At 45.7% G+C, this 11,806-nt stretch overlaps 1 long non-coding RNA gene across 1 annotated transcript in view; it reads left to right on the forward strand.

Annotated features, from left to right (window-relative positions):
* Nucleotides 1-9,826, forward strand: part of LOC109367219 (uncharacterized) — a 146,422-nt gene extending 136,596 nt beyond the window's left edge. Inside the window, exons 4-5 of the long non-coding RNA XR_014882951.1 lie at nt 8,996-9,126; nt 9,444-9,826. This is a non-coding gene — a long non-coding RNA (uncharacterized LOC109367219). The remainder of the gene's footprint in view (nt 1-8,995; nt 9,127-9,443) is intronic.
* Nucleotides 9,827-11,806: the final 1,980 nt, after the last annotated feature.

Here is an 11,806-nt window from a genome sequence, read left to right on the forward strand (position 1 = left end):
ATGTGTTTTCATCATTCAATGTAGAGCAGCCAGGTTCTGCCAAAACCCTTCTTGCAGCCAAATTACCTTTCTGCTGCAACAGCCCCTGCTGTGTCAAAGGACAAAAAATAGAATCATAGAATCACAGAACCATCGAGATTGGAAAAGACCAGTAGGATCCTCAAGTCCAATCACCAACCTATCTCCACCATGCCCACTGATCGTGTCCCTCAGTGCCACATCTCCATGGTTCTTGAACACCTCAAGGGATGGTGACTCTACCACCTCCCTGGGGAGCCCGTTCCAATGCACCACCACTCTTCCTGAGAACAGATGTTTCCTAATATCCAATCTGAACCTTCCCCTGTGCAACTTAAATTACCTGTCATCCTATTGCTGTTACCTGGGATAAGAGGCAGACCCCCACCCACCTTGCCACAGACTCTTCTCAGGGAGTCATAGAGAGCCATAAAGTCTCCTCTGAGCATCCTCTTCTTCAGAGTGAACGATCACAGCTCCCTCGGCTGCTCCTCATAAGACCCTTATGCGCTCCAGATCCTGCACAGTTCCGTTCCCTTCTATGGAAATGCTCCAGGGCCTTCATGTCTTTCTTGAACACAGCACTTGAGATGTGGCCTCACCAGAGCTTTGTCCAAAGGGGTAAGAGCATTTTTAATGCTTTGGCAGGGGGGTTGGTCTCGATGATCTCTAGAGGTCCCTTCCAACCCCTACAATTCTGTGATTCTGTGATTCTGTAATCATCTCCCTGCTTATGTTGGTTGCAATATTTCTGACACAAGCCAGGATGCCATTGGCCTTTTTTGCCACCTGGGCACACTGCTGGCTCATGTTCAGCCAGCTGACAACTAACACCCCCAGATTCTTTTCCTCTGTGCAGCTTTCCAGCCACTCTGTCCCAAAATAATAACACATTGTACTGGCACAAGCCAGCTCCAATGACCATGGAGAGCTGGGAAGGTTTGTGGTTTGCTTTCCTGAAAAGAAGCAGAAGGCACGGATGTGGGGAGGCTTAGCAGAAGATGTGCTGCCCCCAGAATTTGGGTTCTTTATTTCAGCCTCAGTGGCTGCTGTTGGTCTCTGTAATTTCTCTGGCTGTGGTGTATGGCAGAATTTTGGAAGGCTGTTTCTGGCGATTTTGTCCTCAGACCTGGCTCATGTGTCCCTTAAATACTGACAGTGAGGACTGTACATTTGAAGGAAGAAAGGACAGGATTATAATGTGCTTTTCAGTGTCTGCAGACTTCCTCCGAAGCCAAGGTTTTGCAAGGCTAATTTTAGATATTCCCCATTACTGATGGTTATATTGGAGATGGCTTGACAGAGCAGGGATTAGAGCTGTACCTTCTTGAGTCCTGGTGCAGCTGGCAGCTGCAGTACCACCCTGCCTTCAGAAACACGTGTTTTCATCATTCACCTTTGCTTCTATGTGTAGTCCTTTTTGATTTGGCTCAGGTAATCATCACCTGAATCCCCCTTCACATTGTGATTGTGAGTTTATCAGCAGTGGTTTATAGAGAGGACCAGGTCTCTGCTGTTTCAGGTGCTGGGGACTGAAAAACGATCTTCTCTGCTACTCAGAAAAAAAGAGTCTTGTTCCCTTCTATATTTCATCAGGCACCAGAGAATGTAATTTTAAGGGCATAATGCACAAATTGAGGTCCAAGTTGCCTGTTGATTCTTGGCGTGAGATGAGGAAAGGCTGCAAGGCCGGTCACCCTGCACTACAGTCTGAACTAGGAGCTTTCAATGTCTTAATTACTAGTGACAATAACAAAGGTAAGAAGCAGTTACGGAGAATGCCGGCATCCTACAGCTTGCACAGAGGCAGGGCCCTGGGCTGTGCAGCTGGCAGTGCTGGCCATAAGGATCTTTTGGTATCCCACATACTTTGGCTCCTCCTGCTCTTCTTTCTTCCTCTTTTCTTTTTTTTTTTTTCTCTTGTGGCTGCTTTCACCAGCCCTGAATCAAATGCTTAAGTGAGTGACAATAACTCATCCTTTGTGGTGTAGTTTTTTGCTGTTGGTTTTTTTTTTTTTTTTAAACAATTATAAATTGTATAATCTGAGCTCTCACAGCCAGAGCTTAATATATTTGACTTTATTGCTTTTCATTTTATGGAAATAAATTACTGCTCACATTCTGACATTTAAATTAAAGGATCTGCACTAAATCTTATGCACAACAATAAGAAATTAAGAGAGCATTCCTTGCTAAACAAGCAGCATTGGATGCCCCAATCTATCAAGCACTCTGCCTTCCTAAACCAGTTTACAAAAGGGCCAACATGCGTTCAGGGCATTCTGAGCCTTGCATAGGCAGAGGCCAAAGCAATGCAAAGCCTGCGGGAAACCCACAGCTGCTGAAGAGGACTCCTGGAAGCAGGAGGGCAGTGGCATGCACTCAGGACCTGCTTTTCTTCTTCAACCTACCTGTTCACATCTGCCCCAGGGAAGCTCTTCTGAGTCAGATGCCCAAATACTGTGTGAAGTATCAACACATGCAGTTTGGAAATTTCAAATTGGAAAGGTATTGAAGCCCTGGAGGGTGTTCAGAGAAGGGCAACAGAGCCGTGCAGGGTCTGGAGCACATTAGGGTCTTATGGGGAGTGACTGAAGGAACTGCAGTTTTTCACTCTAAAGATCAGGAGGCTCAGGGGAGACCTTATCGCATTCTACAACTGCCTGAAAGGAGATTGTGGCAAGGTGGGGTCAGCCTCTTCTCCCAGGTGACAGCAATAGGATGACAGGTAGTAGCTTTAAGTTGTGCCAGGGAAGGTTCTGGATGTTAGGAAAAACTTCTTCCCAGGAAGAGTGGTGGCACATTGGAACAGGCTCCCCAGGGGAGGTGGCAGGTGTTCAGGATCCATGGAGACGTGGCACTGAGGAATGTGGTTAGTGGGCATGATGGGTATGGGTTCGTGGTTGGCTGAAGTGATTCTAGTGGTCTTTTCCAACCTCAGTGACTCTATGATTCTAATGGAAAGATGAGTGACGAGTATTGTTTGGAAGATCTGCTTCAGATAGCACTGCCATACAGTGATTTCAACAGCTGAGGTCAATGGGGAGCTACTCTGAATGTACACAGGGTTAAAGATTAACTATTTCAGTACTTGGAAAAAGCAAGCAGAGGTATTTCAAACTGATGCAAACCAAAAGAGAGAGTATTCTTCATTATCCTCTCAGGAATATCAGATTTTGTATCCCCTATTTGTGTGTGCACGATGTAATGAACTGTGCTGCAGCTTGCTGCAAGACATTTACATTCCAGGAGGGCAAGTTCTCCAAGTTTGGTGCCAAACAACAGCTATAATTTTAGACTCTCAAGGGAGAACAAGTCTCTGGGTGGTACAGGAGGACACAGCTAAGCATGCCCGAGAGTGCAGAGGCCAACGGTGTGGAACAGCTAGCGGCTTTGCCTGCAAATCCCCTTCATTTGCAGCGCAGGGCGCTGTACACGCATTGCTTGTTGGGGGTGAGTCCTTGCCCTCAGGAAATGGGCTTTTTTCATGGAGGTGCCACTGCACAGGCTGCTCTCTGCTGCTGCCGCAGCACAGCAAAGCTGGCAGCATGGCTGTCTCGGCCGCTGGAGGGCATCCGAAGAAGCACAGCACTGATGCCGGTGGCTGTATGGCTGTATGGCTGCGGCCCAGAGGCACACAGGGCTGCTGGGGTGGAGGTGGGAGGGCCGGGCTCGAAGCCCCGGCGGTCTGAAGGCGCAGCAAAGGGTTTGCTCGCACTCTGCTTAACTTGATTACTCTGTCATGGAGGATTACATATTCCAAATCAAATTCACAACATAACTGGATTTGGAGAAGGTAGTTCTCTTGTTTCCGAACAGAAAATACAGGAAAAAGCGATGAACATTTGAGCTGACTTTCAGATGTTGATGTACTTAAGAGTAGTAGCATTCAAAATCTGAGTTACAAAGCGAAAAGCAGAGTCAAAGATGCAGCGTGGCTCCTCTCGAACCATATGCTGAATATGCTGCAGTACAGCCAGAAAATGCTTTTGCACGAGTTTCTCTCAGCCACACGTGCGGGTTTAAAGCACATTTCTGTGCCCGTGGAACTCAGGCGAGGAGCACACGCTGCTCCCCGCTGAGTGCAGCCGGGCAAAGCCGCATCGCTGCCTGCCCTCAGCTGCAGCCGCTGTGCCGAGAGCCGTGCGGAGGGAGGAGGGGGGCAAAGCAGGATATGTTATTTTCCCTTTTTGCAGGACTGCAGCAGATTAATGCTTGTGTTTTTGGGGGTGGAATACAAACTTTTGTTATCGTAATTGATTCTGTGTTGAAAAGAAAAGAAAGTTGAGGCTCGTTACAACTTTTCTTCAGAGCAAGTGATCTAGATCTAATCCCCTCTGTTTCATTTGAAAAAACCCACTTAGGTATCTGAACATACCAGTAAATTAGCATGTGCCTATGAATACTAATGCCGCATAAACTCCACGCTAAGCCTCTAAAAATGAATAGTACAAAGATAACTAAATGGGAAGAGGGAAATTCAGAAAGAGCATTAGCATTGTCCTTAGATGCTTTGAAGAAGAATGCTTAACTTTGTAACAAAAATATTCAAATCAAAGGTTTTACAGGCTGGAAATTATCTAGAAAGACCTTTGTGTCTAGACTGCCAGTTGAAGACCCTGGTTTTGTTGCCAGGAAATAGGTATCAGAAATTGAATTGCATATGTAACAATCTGTGGAGGTTAATATTTTATAGCATTTAAGCAATTCAGCTGGAGAGAGGATTGTTTTTGTTTTTGTTTATTTTTAAGTAGAAAGGAGGAAATGAAGCTTTTGATTTAGTGAGCATTGCTTTGAAATGTTTTTGCAGATTTCTTATGAGTGGGCTCGGTAGCCATGCAGCAGCACCATCCATATAGGAACTGAGCTTTCCTTTCCCTCTTTTAATAAAAAACAGACCTGGAGGTGTACAAGAAAGGGCCCTGGGGCCAAAATGCACTGGTTGAGTAATGCAATCACAATGCTACCTCCAGCCCCTAAAATTAATGATACCTATTTGTTCTCTGGAGGGTGCTCTAATAGAGTAAGAGCAACATTCTTATGCTCACTGTGAACCATGATAATGGAGAATCTTTAGGGCAAGTAAGGCAGCAAGACAGCATAGGAATCGGTAAAAGAGGAACTCGAAATGCCTTGACTAGGATGACCGTCTCACTGGGCAGGCATGTAGGAACCAAGACCATCACCATATGGATCGGACATAGCTTCATTTGGTGGTGGCCCTTTGCCCTCTCCTTTGGTTGTTTGAAGTGGTGGAACACCCAGGGAAGAGAGGGAATCACCATCTCTGGAAGTGTGCAAGAACCGTGGAGGTGTGGCACTGAGGGACGTAGTGGGCATGGTGGGTTGATGGTTGGACTAGGTAATCTTTGTGGTCTTTTCCAACCTTAAAAATTCTATGGTTTTATGAAATTCAGGGTTACAGCGATTGTTGTGGTTCAGTGTGAGAGGAGGTGACATAATCATAAGGCATAATGCTGACTATTTTTCTTTCCTACTTTAGTCGTCATGCTTTGCGTTCCTGGCACGGGCCATTCTGTTACAACTTGACCATTTTGGATAGAATCTTGCAAGAAAACTCTCCCATTGTGGGTGCTAAGGAGTGTATCAGCAAACACTTGGATGCTGGACAAAGAGAGCAAAGGGCCAGTCTGTACAATCAGTTCCATCTCTCACCATGCAAGGGAAATGTTGGTGGGATCCCCTGCTCTTTCAGTGAGACATCAGCCATAATCAACCAGAACGGCAACATCTCTCTTACTGCAGAGGATAATTCCCTATCGCTGAGGTCAGGAGATGTGTGAGAGGAATTTCAAGGACCTCTGGTGAACACAGAAATAGATGAAGCAGCCCATTCAGAAAGCAGTACTGTTAGCAGCTGGATTTTCAAACGTATTGTAAGAGAAGGGGAAAAGGATCGAACGCCCGCAGGAGCACAGAGTTGTGACATTGCAAGCTGTGATGTTTCATGCCCTGTCAGTATCTGTGAAATGAGACGGCCTCACCAGCAGGGTTTATTGCTAGGGCCTGATTGCCACAGCACGAGAAAATCTGTCCTTAAAAGAAAAGGAAAAAAGAGGTTGCTTTTTTCCTCTCCATCCCCAGGGCTTCACACACAAGTCTAACAAGATCAGAGCCCTGCCTGTGAAACCAGTCCTCCTCCATACGCCGGCTCGCCTGTGTTAAATGCCTCTGAGACACTTAACCTGCTGGATCGCCTTTCTGCAGACACCTGCCCGAGCTGCAGACTAAACAAACAGGGATTCTCAACCGCACACAACTTGGCCCCTTTCAGCAGGGCTCCCATCTGTTAAAAAGCCATTGTCTGAGAAAGTGTTCAGCTAGCTGGGGAGGTAGAGCTATTGCGCATTGAGCTGCCCCGCTCCCCATAAAAGTCCTCTTTAGCATTTTCTTTTCTCCCCTGTTTCCATCGCCTGATTTATTCATTGGTTTCACCTCCTCTCCCCTCCCCCTGTGGTTCATAAGGAGGGCCTCGTTGTCTTCTGTACCTCGGGGGTCATGTCTTTTCAGTCACCAGGACAATACCCGCTGCTGGCATCTGCTTCCAGATCCAATCAGCCATACTGTGATCACATCCTGCCAGAGAATTGTTCCTTCTTTTGCTCGGCTTTGTTGCCAATTTCATGCCATGTATTGCTCCATGTTTTGTGCTTCATGAAGCTGTCACTGGCATAAAAGTGGCCTGACCAGGGTCGTAGTAAAAGGGGTGGGAATGAAACATCCACCAAAATGTTGAGCGGGCCACCCACCGGCCGCGTGCACCCCCACGCCTGGGCGGGCATGCAGACCGTCGGAGTCCCACCGAGCTCTGGCTCACTTGGAGGGGTGGGATTGTATTTACCTTGCTGCAGGCTGGGCACCGTGCACAAAACCAAATCTCAAAGCAGAGTAAGTTAGGCCAGTAGGGCCCAGCGTCCCTTGTAGCAGTATTTTTGCTTCCTTTGCAAAATTACATGAAGTCAGCAGAAAGTATTTGTTTCAACATAAGGAAATGGGGACCCAATCCTTCTCTGTCTTGTATCTTAGTTGAATTTTCTTTCTGCGTGTTTCATTTATTGCAGGTGATTTCTGTGGTGGGACAGATCCATCCCACTCTACGTTCCTCGGTTGGCAGTGTGTACGTGGGGTTCTCAGGATTTGTTCCCTGCCCATCAGAGCAGCCAGCAGGGCCAGGGCTCGTCCATCCCAGAATACAAAGCAAGTCCAGGCAGGGTCAGGGGGCTTCTCCCCTCTCTTTCTGGGGGGAGCCAATTCACCATTCTCTTTCTTTTGCCTCGCTGCTGTCACTTCCATTCACATTCGGTACCACCTTCCCATGCTAATAACCCAATTGCAATCAATAGAGCTGTTCATGGAAGGCAAAGAAAGGAGAGGGATATGCTTGCCCTCCTCCCACTTGGTGCCATGGGGCTTGACAAGCAGGTTGGAGACACCCGTGCTTCCCAAGAGATGACACCAGCACCAGCAGCTTCCCACGCGCGGCCAGTGGACAGACATGCTGCTTCTGGCATTTTCCTGGGCCCCTCTTGCAGGATGTCGCCATGACATTGGCTGGGTTTGCCCTCAGGGTGGGTTCCACATGTGGAACCTGGGAGACCCTGTGGACCTCTGCCACAGAGATCAATGTAGAATGAGGTGTTAAGGGAGGCAGTTAGGCCCCATGGATCTCTTTCATGGAGGTAGTGCTCCCAGAGTACAACTTTGCAGGTTCTGAGAAGCCCGGGAGAACTTTACAACCCTGAGCCCTCAACCCTGAGTTTCCTGACCAGAGGGAGAGCTCGGGGGGCTGCTGCTCATGGCCACTTTGGGAGCACACAGGGATTTCTTTTGCGGTAACTGGGTTTTATTTCTATTATTTCTATTTTGTTGCGACATTGACCTCGCAGTGAGAGAGAGAGAGGGGCTGGAGACAGAGCTGTGTGTGTGTGGGGTGTGCATGCGTGCGTGTGTTAAACAATTTCATGGACATCTGTCATGCACAGTTAACTTTGCATTGCTGCATTTTAAGTTCCAGGCCCAGGCTTGGCCGTCAGTGATAAAGTAGCTGGCAGTTTTCAAAAAGCCACTGGATAACAGAGCATGAATCATAAAACACACTACTGTGTAGCAATATCCAAGTTCATTCAGCGCAATGAAACCATGCAGAGGACCTTTATTCCCAGCTAATTATGTGGAAACGCCTAAGACAATAAAGCATCTGGTGGTCTTTCTTCCCCATTTCAATTTTTCTCAATATTGTGACAGGGGAAGGCATTGTGCCTTTCCCAGGGTAGTTGCTGTGAAGAGGAGTAAAAGCAAGGGTCAGGGAAGAGCAAATAGATGAATTTATAACTTTCTTTTTATTTATTCCTTTCCCATTGTTTCTCTGGAGACTCTTCCTTTAGGGTTGTATTTCCAAACCACTATTCTCACTACGCTCTGCCTGAATACTCTTTTTTTTTTTTAATACCACCCAAACTGCCAACTGTGTTGGCCTTTTTTTTTTCTCTTCCCTTCTCTAGATGCTTCCAAGATTTGAAACCCAAGCCTGTGATCTTCATTGAAGTCTAGGTATTAAAAAAAAAAAAAAAAAAAAGAGAGAGATTTCAGAATCACAGAAATAAGCTGTGTTTGGCTGAACAAAGACAGAAAGTGCTTGGTTTGGGGAGTTTCTGGTTGGTTTGGGATGCATATGTGTTGGAGCAGTTCCACAACTACATTAGGCTCATTTCTGTGTACAAAATGTGGATAAATTTGCCAGTTTGATAGGGAAGACTTAGCAAACTTAAAATAATCTCATAGCAAATTGTTTCTAGGCTGTGGACTAGAAACTATTCCTCCCTCACTCTTCTGTTATTAAGGTTCTCCATAGGTGCATGCTCAGAAAACTTCTCGTTTTTTATTTCAGAACAAAACACACTATCTTGATTCCCAACTTCCTCCATCAGACTATAAAACTTTTTTTTTTCCTTTCTAGACTTATGGCTCGGAGGACAAAAGGAATGAACGAGCTGCCTTCAGATTATGCTAAGCAGCAGAAGCAGAGGTGCATGTCGATTTTGGGAGCAGAAGGATTTCCCATGTTGCTAGTGAAGTGTCTGTTTAAAGGTAACACCTTTTAAGTATTAAAATAGGTTTCGCTTGATTTGAATGCTGCTAATTACTGTCCTCCCGTGACATAAGCTGCAGGAGGAGTCTGATTGGGCTCTTTGCTAAAATTTCACCTGCTTTGGTGAGATGTGGTGGAGCAGGGTGCTCATGGCACATCCCATCTGAAATGGCTGGTAAATGGGAACAAGCAGGTGCTCTGGAAGGCTGCTCATCTTGGGCCAGGACTAGCCTTGCACGTAGGCAGGGAGGTGATGAAGCCTGAAAACTCAGCTTACACTCACCTGTTTGGTTATTTTTTTATTTTATTTTCCCAGCTCTGCAGCATCGGTGAAGAAACTGCATCCCGGTGTTAGACAATCCTAAGGGACAGAAGAAAGAAAACCAGAAAGAGAGAAAGGTAAACCATTTAGAGGGTGGAATCATCCCCCACATCATTTTAAGCTGTGTCCTCTCTTTGGGGGTTCTTGGATGATGCAGTGATATTGGAGGACTTTGCAGCAATTTAGCCTCAAAACACTCACAAAAATGTTTTTCATCCTTTAAGTAATTGCAGTTTGCACAGCATGGTTCTTGACTGTGACAAAATCTGCCCTAGGGAAGAGGTTGTGTAGCAGAGACCAAATGTACCGAGAGAAGGAGACACGGAAACATTTGGATAAGCAAGAGTTATGTGTAGTATGGATCCTGGAAATGTAGAGATGGAAGTTTTGGGGTGAACTCTGGAAAGAGCACATGTGAAATGATGTGTGCTGTAAGCAGGAGGAAGCAGGATGATTAAGAGAGAGTGCATCCGACTGGTGCAGCTCAAGGCTGAATTTCACCCACCACGACAACGAGGAAAAGTTCCCGTAGTGGGAGTTTATTCTTAACACCTGGAAAGAACCCACTACATCAAAACTGACATCTCTGGGATATATGTTAAACAGTATTTAAATTTTAAATAGGAGCCTTGGGTCAGATGGCAGCTGCTGTGTAACTACAGTTACCAATTCATTGAGCATCACACTCCAATTTCTACCGCTGCATTAAGTGTAGGTCAAATCACTCTGTCCTTTATACTTTTTAGGTTTTAGTCAACAAAACAGTAATTACAGCCTCAGCTTTGAGATCTAATGGTGAATGTTATCATTAATTTGCTTCTAATATTTCAGTTTTGTTCAGTGAAGGAGCATGTGCGTGACACATATGCAATCCCGTTACTGGGCTGGCTTTACCTCACACATAGCACCCATCTGAAACACGACCTGAAACATGAAGTAGAGAGAAGTAGAAAACAGAAGTAGGAAAGGAAAACAAAAAGCGGAAGTAGGAGGAAATAAGCAGAAATAATCATGTGAACTGCAGCTTTGCAGCCAAATGAGGTTTCTTGTCTTCAGCTCAGGAATCCAGGTGAATATCAGCCATTTCATATCAGCCATTTCATTTGGTCCACTCTGCTCTTCTGAGTTCTACCAGTGGATGTTCAGTAAGGTTAACTGGCACCTGAAGGTATGGCAAATGTTTTACTGCTTTGGTTGCATGGAAAACTATACAAACCATGGGCTAGAAATGTCTGGGAGCAGACAGGTGGAAAAAGCAAAAAGAAGAATTTGTTGAAAGTGGAGCATATGCTGATTAGCACGAAGAAGAAGGCAGTGGAAATAGTTACCTACCCAAATATTCAATGTCACATTGTTATGGTACTATCTTGTGATAGCTAGAATTTCTCAGCGGGGTGCATCACGGTGGAGTGTCTATATCTGAGAAGGTCACATTTCCCATTCATGCTGTGGAAGAATGTTCAGAAATGCCCACATTAGAGGAATACAAACGTTTCGGGAGTGCGCAACAGATGCCTGCTCAGAAATGCTAACGCATGTGCAGAAATGTTGCCCTGACGTGCTAGAATTGGGAACAGTGTTGCAGGAGGCTATGATTGCACAAGACAACTGCACTGAAAAGCACTGTGGCAACCTGGTTTTGTGTGCTGAGTGGGAGTGTGTCTCTGCTAACAAACCCTCCCTGGAGAACTGAATCCTAAATGTGTTTCTGTGCTTATCCTCCCACTGCCTCTCTGAACAGTTACAGGTTTCAATTCGTTCATCCTCTCCTTTTGTCTACTGATCCACATCCGTCCCAGTGAGCAGTTGCCATTTGTTACTACATAATTTTGTGTCACACAGACTGTGATAGTAATTACAGTCCCTGCCTGGGAGATTTGGGTGTAAGAGACGGTTTGTTTGCCGGAGTGATCATCAGGTGATTGTTTTGGTGCAATGTATTTATCAGCTCCAAAAAGCTGCACTGAAGGGAAATGAAAACTCCACAGACCCGAGACAAATGGTATTACCTTCCTTCAGTGGGCCAAGGAAAGCAGGTTCATCTTAATTATTTATGATGGAATGTATGGAATGCCTCTCTGGTGATGATAGGCGTCTCATTTGCACAGGCAGCATCGCATACAGTTTCATTAGCAGCCACACGGTGCTGTGTTCACTTACACCATGTCAGCTTTAAAAGCTCAGTGATTTTCAGGTAACTTTCTGTAAGGGTGATTTCAAATAACCTGAATATTTAGCGCTTCTGCATGTTTGTCAAAAGGAAGCTAAGCCATATGGAATGTCTTACATGTGTCCATTTGGTAAACAAACTGTGGTAAAAAAAATAGATAAAACCAAAACAAAGCAGATAAAACATT

This window comes from Meleagris gallopavo, chromosome 4, assembly GCF_905368555.1.
Source record: "Meleagris gallopavo chromosome 4, MGAL_WU_HG_1.1, whole genome shotgun sequence".
Taxonomy (NCBI): Eukaryota; Metazoa; Chordata; class Aves; order Galliformes; family Phasianidae; genus Meleagris; species Meleagris gallopavo.